We start from the raw sequence: 12,152 nt of genomic DNA on the forward strand, positions 1-12,152 counted from the left end.
GATCTACAAAAACAGTTATGTGCAATTTATTGTTTCAAATTATAAAGACTTAAAACAGTGCCTAATTTTATAAGATATGTGAAAAAAAATTTGCATGATAAAAATTCTGGAGGCAGGCTCAAAAGCTTAAAAGGCTTGTGACTAGCTGTGGGTCATCTGAGTACTGCATTGTCAGGGATGTGCGAACATTATCTCCTTCAGACTGGATTAGATATTGCTGGATGCAGCTGTGACCAGAGAACTTGCAACAGCCTGACTGAAATGTACGGCCTGAGCCATAGCCATGCTTGGTGTGGTGATTGGCTGGTGCTCTGAATCAGGCTCTCTGAAGGGGAGGTGGGGAGGAAGACAGGAACGATGACTTCATCTTTTAAGCTCTCTATCGCATTGATCACGTGGTAGATGCCCTATAATTGGTGAGGATTCCGGTTGCACAATGGTGCCAGGTTTTATCATCTCGAGCTGTTTAATGTAGCAGTATTTGTAATTCAATAGAATTATTGCTGCTGTGCTGTGGGTCCTCAGAAATTACTTTCTTCCCTGAACAGACGCATGCAATTTTTTTTTTGCCTTATCAGAGTAGAGACTGCGTGCATTAAGGACTCAAATGCAGTCATTTCTATCATGTGCTTCAGGCCGTAAGACCAGTAACTCTGACAGTGTTGCCTCTAGCACCTGCCAATTTATCTTATTAAAATGTATATCAGTGGCTTCCTGGTCGTGATTTTTTTAGTATCAATCATACGATCTGTGAAAGAATGCTGTTATTCATAAGAATTGTCTTGAAGGTATTTTTAATGGGTTTAGCACGTGCAGAAACGCACAGGTTTGCTCATTTCTACTGTATTACGTTACAATCTAGCGTACAAAAATTTTGTTTTGCTTCCTTTTGAATGTTTGCATTTGATAAAATTCTTTCCCTTGTGAAATATACGTAATAGCTTCCCAAGCTTTTCTGCGGCGATGTACTTGCACTTGTAAGATCCATATGGCTGTGATATATATAACCAAAATAATATTTTTAGAATTTCCAGTCGGATTTTCCAGTTAACAGCTCCCAGGAATGGTTGTCTCAAACCTTCTGCCTTGCCATATATTCCCAATACTTGAGGCCTTTTTAAGAAATATTTTTAAGAAAATATCAACACAACAGCTCAATACAAATTTACATTTCTATAGCATTTTTCACATTTGGGAGGACTCCGAAAGAACGTAAATATCAAGTGCTTTAAATGATCATCTTTGCTGACCTGCTGTAGAAACTGATCACCGTGCTTGAGTATCAAAACCAAACTGAGAATTCCATGCATCCATCTACAATGGAAATCCCAGAGATACTGTTGGAATGGAACGCGCACTCGCTCCCTGGAGGGACGCATCCTGCTTACCTAATTCTGGAAAGAATTAGGCTCAGGTTGGCAGCAGCAAAGACTTGGGGAACCCAGAGTGTGCGTTGGGTTACTGCTGGAGTCTAACCAGCTTGGCATTGATAGCAGGGTCTGTTCACCTTTTCCTCTGCTTGTCCAGCGAGGACCACCCTACCCATGAGGGCTTTGGCTTGCAGGGTTAACAGGAGCTGAGTGGGAGGATTCCCTGCCCTAATTGACTGGTCTGCCTTCCAAGTCCTGCTTGACTGCTTGTCTGACTACAAAAACACAGCCACTACACTTTGCAGTGAAGTGCTTTGAGATGTATCGATGACGTGATAAGGTGCTATATCAAATGCAAGGACCTTTTATTCTGTTTTATTCACAATACCCTTTCAAAGGCAGCTGTTGTTTATATATTCTCAATTGGAGGCTGTTTAGTCAAATGCCAGAACCTACTTAATCTCTTCCCTCCCCCCACCCTCTTTCCCCTGTGCATAGAGATGTTTGGATTATTGTGGTCTGGATAAATCATGGTTTGTGCTCCATAGTTTATGGATAACATACGAGTACAGTCAACACTAATCTTATGACCTTCATTCGTTCAATCATAGAGCCAGTAACTGGGGTCGTCAGATTCACATGGAATGGCATACTTTGTAAAGGAAAGCACTTGTGAGAGGTATTGATCTGTGCTAGAAAAAAAATCAATATCTTTATTAAAAAAGAATTGCAGTTCCTGTGATTTGTTGGGAGACTATTGAACAGAATATCCTTGTTTCTGGACAGAGCAGTTTCTCCGGTTTTTACTAGTTATTGATGGAACAGAGGGTAATATATAGGTGTTGATGAGATGTGGGTCACATTGAAGAAGTACTGATGTGATTGCGTGTCTCCTATCTGAGCGGAATGCCTTGTAAAACCTCAGCTACTGTTTTGCTTAGACCCACAAAATAATGCATGGGTCACTGATGAAGCAAATGTCCAGTGTGAAACAGGATCATATAGTTTTTGAGGGTCCTATGATTGATCTTGGTCTTTGGTGAGTGAGCAGTTGTCAGTCAGATCAGTTCAGGGCACGACAACTGGGCGAGGGAAGGAAATATCAGTATCCAATCACCCTAATTGGAGAGTGTGCATGTGTGGATAAGGGTATATTATTTGTGAAAATGCCTTGCTCCTGCTTTCCTGGTTTAAATGAAATTTAATGGAGATGTGCACGTCATATAATGCAGCTGGGAAAGATCCATTCAAGCAAAAAATATTTCAGGTCCCTATCCAGCTGCCTTTTATTGAAGTTGAGTGTGGAACAGCATTCATATAAACCCGAGTGCTGACCTAATGTGGGAATATACCTAATTACTAATGCCAGCTGGAGCAATGGGGACTTCCTGGAGGAATTGCTTTGGATTAAACGTTCTTCCATCTCTATTCCTCGTCTTCGTCTGAGAATTGTTTGCTTCCCAGTGAAGAGTGACATGTCAGGATCACGGTTACAGACTGTGTTGCAGTGAATCAAATACACAAGTGTGTGATGCTTTTAAAAATAGTTCCTTTTAACCTTCCATTTGCTCATTGTGGTGTAAATAAGAGAATGGGTCTCTGTGGGATAGAGCATTTATATGACCTTCTGCTTGCGCCTGTTGCTTTTTGTCTGTTCGTTGTTTCACACCAAGATCATGAAGTTCTTAAGTGATGGCATTTTTGGCAGGGATCTCATGATATGTTGATGTTGCAGGCTCTCCAGACTGGGGCTATAATTTAGCTGTGATAAAATAACCGGAGGGTAGTACCCTTGCATCTGGAGGCTCCAAGATCTACCAGTTCTATAGGCAACCAAATTTTCTAGACATCAGCAGTTTGAGTGACCCAGCCCATCTGTAAGGCTGCTGAAACTTGCATAAGCTGTCTCCAGTCATTGGTGGAAATTGATGCAGGTTTTATTGGGTTTTCCAATTTTCTTCAAAATTAGAAAAATGAATTCCAATCCGATGCACGACATGTAGGAAGTGATGTTCTTGACAACCTTACAACTTGGAAGTCAGTCACTTTGCAGTTCAAGAAATTGCGGAAATTGTAAAAATGTCCTTTGATCTTTTTTCTTATTTAGCTTATGGCGGACTTAAAAGAACTTTTAACGCCCAGCGCTCCTGGCCAGTTTATCACTTGGAGACTCTTAGTAACATGACTCTAACTGTATAATGCATTTATTTCATTTTAAGAACATAGAACATAAGAATTAGTAGCAGGAGTAGGCCATTCGGCCCCTCGAGCCTGCCCTGCCATTCAATAAGATCATGGCTGGTCTATTCTAACTCCACCTACCCGCCTTATCCCCATATCCCTTAATCCCTTTATCCACAAGAAATCTATCAATCTCAGTCTTGAATATGTTCAAGGACTGAGCATCTACAGCCCTTTGGGTTAGAGAATTCCATAAATTCACTACCCTCTGAGTGAAGAAGTTTTTCCTCAACTCAGTGCGAAAGGGCTTACCCCAAATTTTAAGACTGTGACCCCTGGTTATAGTTTCTCCAACCGGGGAAAAAGTCTCCCACTATCTATTCTGTCGTGCCCCTTAATAATCTTATAGGTTTCTATAAGATCACCTCTCATTCTTCTATATTCCAGAGAATATAGGCCTAAATTGCTCAACCTATCCTCATAACTCATCCCTGGTACCAACCCAATGAATCTACGTTGTACCCCCTCCAAGGCGAGTGCATCCTTACTTAAATAAGGAGATGAAAACTGCACACAATACTCTAGGTGTAGTCTCACCAGAGCTTTATACAGTTGCAGCAAGACTTCCCTACTCTGAAATTCTAACCCTTTTGTAACAAATGCCAACATACCGTTAGCCTTCCTAATTGCTTGCTGTACCTGCAAACTAACTAACTGCAAACTAAATATTCACTCATTACACCTTTTGGATCTCAAATGCACAGTAACATCAATTACATTCATACAAGTACTTCTGCCCAGACCCAGCCACAAGATTTTGCTGGCCAGTTGCCGGGACCAACACACGAGATATTATGAAACTGTAGTTGTAAATTACTGGCAGCAGGTTACCCCACAAAGCTGGCAATACCAGCTGAAAATGCTGAAATGCAACCTGATCCTCAGACATTTTTAGTTACTGGACATTTTAGCTCACAGATGTTTTCTAAAGGACTTTTCCTGATATACGAGCCAGGCAAGATGACGACATTGCGTGCCCACCGGGATCACCATGTGTGCCAAGTTTACAAATGCCCCAGGTGTTTTTGCAACCCAGCACCATTAATAGCAGTGTGGTGCTTGGAATTGCTCATTCCTAGAGTGCTGATGAGGGGGGACGCAGAATCTTTTGGGGAGCCTCCAAACAAAGTGAACAAAACAAAAATACAAGGTGCTAATTGACTGGATGGTGTGTATATTGTGGCATGATTAACAGCAGTCAGGCCTAGTTTGGAGTATCTTGTCAATAAGCTCTAACATAAGTTTGTATCAAATGTAAATGTGTTCAAAATCAAGAGGCAAATTATTGATGGAAAAGTACAATTATCTTGCTGAGTGGTTGGTAAGAATGTAACGAGAGAGACATCATTTATAATGTGTCCAGGCTTCCATGGAGTGCCATGCTTAAAGGGTCCTCAGTTTCCGAGTACATTTTCCCTTTGTAGTGTTAATTTCCATTTTGTAGTTGTCACCGTATTTGAAGATGAAACACTGCTGAGTTCTGTTTTTATACACCGTGCTGAATAATCTCTTTGCTCACATTACTATTGGAGGGTGAGAAGGAATTGAGGAAGATTGGTGATGGTGAATCACCTTGCCTTTGTGGTGGCTGATTTCTCAATATGCTGCCACCTAAACATCTACCTTTACAAAATACAGTGGGTTGCTTGACAGCACTGAAGAGTTAATTTCATAATAATAATCCTTGCATTTGATATGGAGCTTTATCACATCTTTGAGACGTCTCAAAGCGCTTCACAGAATATACTGTAAAGTGAATTGACTTGTATATTTTGTGGGCAAAATGCGGCAGCCAATTACACATAATAGTGTCCCACAAACAGTTGTGGATTGAGTGACCAAATGATTATTTTTTTAAGGCATTATTACCCTCGGAAAAGCGATCCACCAATTGAATAACAACCAGGTTCCTACTTGCTACTAGGTGAACAGAGGTGTGTGGAGCAAGGAAACTCGCATAACGTTTCACCCCACCCGGGAATCGAACCCAGGTCCTCTCGCTTGTGAGATGAGTTCTCTAACTACTGAGCTACAGGACTCCACAATATGACTTTAATGTCCTCAGACAATGCATCTATCAGCTGTTCTGTCAGCTCAGAAGATGATAGACAGGCGGTTTGGCTGCTTTCTTATGATTCCACATCCTGGAATGGATAACTGCCTCTCTGTTTGTAATCTACCATTCTTGCACGTTGCAGCAGAATCCTTCATGGGCAATGTGCTAATTGCTTCACATCTGACTAAAAATGCTTCTTGGTTCTATAGTATGGAATGGAGATTGTTTTGTTGAGAAGCCAGGAAAAGGTTCATTTCCAAGCAGCTAGGTTTCAGCAGGCTTGAGATCACCATTCACAAGCTGCATGTTTGCCTTTGATAATGGTGTGCTTGGTTTAACCAGGCGAAGTATCGACTGCTTCAGTGTTAGGGTTGTAAAGTGCTTTGACCAACTGGGACTCCTTGAAGCTTAACTGGCTCCAAGGTGACATGTTTGGCAATAGAATGTCGGAATTGAGCCAACCCTTTGTGGCGGTCTTGTTAGTCCAGGATCATGAGCCAGGCCTGCCCGCCATTCTCCAGGGCACTACCAGCCTGGCTCATCGGCAGGACTAGGAAGGGCAGACGAGTTCCTTGGGATAGGGACTCTTTGCACTTAGCTCCTTGTTAACTCTCCAAGCCAAAGCCTTAACAGGGTGGTCCTAGCTGGACAAGTAGCGGGTTAACTTCCAGTGCGCCCAATGCAAAACTATGCGGTTTTAGTTGGTTAGGTTCCAGCAGTACCCCAACCCACACTCTGGGGTCCACAAGCCTTGGCTCTTGCCAACCTAGCCTAATACTTTCTGGAATTAGGTAAGCAGGAGTCATCCCTCCAGGGAGAGAGTGTGCATTCCATTCCAATGATCTATATCTGCAGTTTTCATGTGTAGGTGGGATGCATGAAACTCAGTTTGGTCTGGACACTCTTAAGCATGGTTGTGGGATTTCTTGTGTGTCATACACCTGGCCGACAAACAAAAAATTCCCAGTTTTGATTGTAAAACTATGCCCTCTAGTTCTTAACCCAGGTATCAATTATGCGCAGCGGTGTCCGTCAAACCGTCATGGATTGAGTAATCAATTTATTATTATTATTGGACCATTGGAAATAATCTTTCCCTCTTCACCCTATCTACGCGTCCCATAATCTGTTCTTCCTCTATCATACTCCTGATCTCCAAAGAAAAAAGTCCTAGTTTATCAATCTTTTCCCAATAACTACTTTTCGACATTCCAGGAAACATTCTGATGAATCTTCTCTGTAAAGCCTCCAGTGTCTTAACATCTTTCCTATAGTGAGGAGCCCAAAACTGCACACAGTATTCCAACTGTGGCCTGACCATCGTTTTGTACAATTTCAACATGACCTGTTTATCCTCGTACACAATTCTCCTAGTTATAAATTCAAGGCACAATTCCCCTAGTTATAAATTCAAGGCCCCATTGGCTTTTTACTGGCCTTATCCACCTGGTCCAATGCCTTCAGTAACTTGTGAATCTGTACTCCTAGATCCCCCTATTCTCCACTGCTTCACGATCTGCCCCCCTTTAGTTGTTGGTTTTCCAATGTTTTTCCTCTTGAAATGAACAACCTCATACATTTTCATTGAACTCCATCTGCCACTTGTCTGCCCATTCAGCCATCCTATCAATATCTACCTGTATTTTGTTTTGATCCCCCTGTATTTAATATACCCCCAATTTGTTATTTTTCTCCACATTTTCTTTCTACCTTCATTTCACTGTCTGTCTTCCTGTTTAGTTTCTCTTTCTTCAGTTCATTTTTATCTCTTGCCTGCCCTCTTCTCATTTCTCCTTCCTTATTACTTTAAATTGCAGTTAGGTTTTCCTCTCTGACCTGTTTCCACTTTTCCTCTTTTGAAGGCTGTAGCTATTGCACTACATGGGGAATGATGGTCGAGGTAGAGGGGTGGAAAAAGAGGGAAGGAAGCTTGAGCAGCAGTCAGTCATTGACAGAGGTGAAAGTATACTGTGAGTCAGAACTCTGCTTGGGTTGGCCATCAATGGATCTCGTGCTGACAGGTCTGCATTCCAGAAATTGTGAGGATCCTTCTGACAAACAAATTAATTTGGTGGAGATCTGACAAGATTGCCTCATGTTGGGCAGGTATTCACTGGCTAGGCACTGTGTGTGTTTTTCTTTGACGTGTATGTTCCAGCTGAAACAGGCGGCTCGGGCTCCAGTGTTTGAACTAAATTGAGTTTTCCCCCAGGAAAAGATGGCCCACTGCTATATAAATACAGAACATGCGTCATGGATTATGTTGAGTGGAATCAAAATGACCTATTTGAGATTAGTTTTGTAAAGGAAACCAGGACGAGAATTTCGGGCTTTCAGGTTCTGTTTTCTCTCTCTCGCTTTCTATTTAAACTGTAAAGTCATGCATGATGTGCTCTCCTGTTTGAATGTTGATACGCTGAGTTATGCTGCATGTATTTGTCTGGTGGGGGCTGTGATTTGTTTTTAAATGACATGCAGGTCATCTTGGGCAAAGGTGGCACTTTATTATTGCATATCTCATTACCACTTCTGATGCTGTTTCTAAATGATCGATTTTTTGAATGAAAGGTATATGAAGAACTGAGGCTGTGCTCTTGAGGTTTTGTATCGGAAGTTGCAAAGAAATCTGTGTTAACCGGATAGGATAGAGCGGTTACTCTATCTGCGATGGGCTCCGGGCTGGAAGAAGATGTTGCGTATTCCTCCACAGCACTCTTGACATCTTTCACGAGAAAGAAAAGCTAGGTTTTGTCACGTCTGAAAGCTGAATAACAAGTAATGTCACACTGACAGTGTGTCACAACAGAAGCGTTTTGACTGACACTAGATAACACGATAATGCAGAATCACCACTTAGAATGTTATCCACCTGCAATGTTCACAAGGTACTGTATATTTTGAGTGCGTAAGGGACCTTTTTTTTAAATAAGCCTAAATTGGCATTTTATGGAATTGGCCACCGAGCCACCCAAGTAACTGTTCTGTATTGTTCTCCGTACAGCCTAGTTGTCCCTGTGCGAGGTATGCATGTGAGCTTTGTGCCCTTATTTCAAGAACATCAGAGATAGTTGAAATGAGAATGGTTTAAGCACCAGCCAAAATAATGGAATGACTTTCTTGGGAGGACCTGAACTACATCTGTGACTAAAACCCTATTATTTTGGTGCCAGGTGGTCAAATTAGCTGTATTGTGAGCGCTCCTACAGCGCTCTATTCTGGTGTAAGCCCCACTTTAAATTGTTTCATGGTGGAACCGACCTCAATACATATCTAGATACATATCTCATAATGGACACTGGACAAATCATTGTCTGATTTAGTCACTAAGTTTTGCCATCAAAAACAGTTGCTTTATTTGACAGTAATTATTGTAATGTGCTTTGAGACATTTCAACCTTTTAAGGTGCTATAAAATTCTTCTTTCCTGGTGCATGTCAACTGAGAACAAGACTGGAAATATTGTTATTATATTACAAAGATCAGAATTCTGTTTTATATAAAAAAAACCTGCCTGGAGAATTGGCAGTGTTCCTGAGATGTGGCTCTTGTTTGATGTTTCACAGTAACGAGAAGGGGTAAAGTTTTTACTCTGGTAAAGTGCCCTGCAAGATCCTTCACTGTCTTTTTGTGGACAGGAATGCCCCATGCTCTGACCGTGATCTGTCATGGATTCGTCTGATGGTTTTGGAGTAAGGCTTGCTTGGCAACCTAGTTCCCGTTTTGAGGGCATAGGATTTGTTTTAATTTGGTTTAGTGGGAGTGAGTGGGGGAAAACTCCCAAAACTCTGTGGAAGATAGCAAACATATTTTTCTCATAATTTTTTTTTTGACATTCAGACCATTACATCTAAAACCTCAGGTATTACTGAGGAAGTCACCCAATGATTTTAAATCTGCGTAACTACAGCAGATTATATCTAGAAAGACCCCATAGATTGTGGACAGTTCTAATGTCCAACTACAAGTGCTTAAATAACAGCTAATGTTGTGGGAAGTAGATATTTTTGCAGAATGCAGAACTCGATAGATGTAATTTATGATAACTGCCCTTCACTATTGATTGCCAAAGGATAATAGTAAAGGTCATAGAAATGTACAGTAGCTCTAGGCTTGGTCTCATGGTGCATTGGGATCTCTCAATGCCATAATGTCTTAGGATGTGCAGTCAAACCTTAGACCAGACCGACTGTGTCAATTACTACACAAGGGTCAACATCTTAATATACATTAGCCTAAACTAATAAGAGTTCCAGAATACAAATGTAACGCAATTCTGTTGATCATCATTTAGAAATGCTTACTTACAGTACTTCTAACATATATTTCTGGTATTTCCTTAGTGACCTTCTTCCATTTTGCTTAAAGTTTCATGTATTTGTTGCACCTTTGGTCTTCCAACAATAGATCCATGTGTGATTGAATAGATTGTGAAAATTGAACTAACTGCTGTAGGAGGAGGTGCAAGGCAGCAATGGAGAGTCATTTGGGAATGCTGTCAATTGGAATGGATCTCAATTTGTGTGAATCTCTAGTTCAGTTCAGATTGACACTTGGGATGAAGTACCACTCACGATTTAAGATGTACAGTAGATATAATTCCCATAGTTCTGAGTCTATGCACAGTGAATATGTGCGCTTCAAGCTGTAATTCAGTACTTAAAAGAGTAAAATGTTTTTATTTACCATTAAGATCATAGAAGGCCATTTTGTCCATCAAAGGTGATCTAGTGCATTAACTCTCCCATCGTGGCATTTGATTGTATTAAAATAAATGATTATTCCCAAATTATTATCACACATTGTATTAAAATAACCATGGGACGAAAAGGCCTGCTTGCTGACAGCCCAGTTTAAGAGCTTCATTTACATTAACCCCAATATATGAGTGTGTGGATGTACACATCTAATATAATCATTAATCTTTGCATTTTAAGAGCTTAATTTAAATTAACCCTGATCTGTGAGTGTTTGAATGTGACAGTGTATTTTTTGCTGGGAGAGATGTCTCAAAGCTCTTCACAGGATTTATTGTAAGTGTAGTGACCGTATTTTGTCAGCAAATGGGGCAGCGAATTTGCATACAGCAATGTTCCGCAGCTAGCTATTAAGTAATTAACCCATTTTATCTGACATAGAGCCTTGTCACGTCGGGAATGTGTTTCTGTAAAGCTTAGTTAATGCCTGTGTATCTGTATTTTATGTAAGTACATATATATCTGAGTGGACATGCATGGATGTATTCTGCTTGTACGTGTGTATCCTTTCTTGTGTTATTACACTCCATTAATTTTATTCTATTCCCCATCACCTCCATCTGCCCCCCGCACCCACCCCTAAACCCCTCAAAGACATTTGGCTCCTTTATCCTTCTATTGGTGTACTGTTTCCTAGGCAATGTCTGCTGTCTGTTACCTTGCTGAATTGGCCATTTGCCACATGTGAAGTCTATTTGACTGAAGGGATGGAGGGTGGAAAACATCACAACCAAACCAGCGTGTCCATCTTCTGGCAGGGTCCCTGGACAGCGATGAGGAGCAGGAATACAAGCTGATTTAGTTTTAACCTCTATCTAACCTAGAGATTGAGGCTAATTGTAAAACTGCTCCCCCGGCAGAGATCCACTAGCTCAGCAATGACCCGGATTCAAGCCTGCGACTTTCTGGTGTATTGGGGATATTTTACTGTTCTAAAGAGCTGTAGTTGACCGTGTTAACTGCTAAAGTATGGAATTAATAAGTTCTGTTCAGTAAAGGGGAATCCTGATCTAATCCTAGCTTTCTGTTGCAGCAACGCTCGGTTCCCTAATCCAGCAGAGAAGCTTTTGTGTTCAGTCACTGACCGTTCTAAGGCACTGTGAATAAACAGTCAGTGGTTGTACAGTGACTGTCATCAATTCTGTAGGTTCACTTATTTTAAATTGTCCCACAAAAGCCTGTAACTGCAGCTGCTGCAGTAAATGTCATGACTGCAGGTTCCTGCGGCCTTGCAGTCCAGCTGAATTTAAAAGGATGACGTCAGCCCTGTTTTGTGCCAGGGAAGCTGGCTCAGTAATTGGTAGAGCACATAAAGTATCCAATACATTTATTTATGGTGCTAGCACTGCCGATATTCAAAATCTAGTCCACTTCACACGCAGAGTCTGCTTCTGAATGGCTGAAACTGGTGCTATTATTGAAACTGATATAACCAATGCTGAAACTGATGCTATTATTAGGAAACGTCTGGTTAAAATATCACCCTGTGTCAGTATATTAAAAAAATTGATTTCATTCAGCAATGATTTCACTTAAATGTAACTAGCTAATATCATTCCTTTGCTACTCTAAAATTCTTCCGGGATAAATTGAATGGTTCTGTATGCGAGCGTTTCTCCCTGGGGATCACTGCTGTCATGTAGCTGAGTTGGCAGGTAGCTAACCTGTTCTCAGACCTCTGCTAGTGCATCTCTGCAGCAGCTGCTAGGGGCTGCGTGACAATACCTACAA

The sequence above is a fragment of the Callorhinchus milii genome, unplaced genomic scaffold, assembly GCF_018977255.1.
Source record: "Callorhinchus milii isolate IMCB2004 unplaced genomic scaffold, IMCB_Cmil_1.0 Scaffold2, whole genome shotgun sequence".
Lineage (NCBI taxonomy): Eukaryota > Metazoa > Chordata > Chondrichthyes > Chimaeriformes > Callorhinchidae > Callorhinchus > Callorhinchus milii.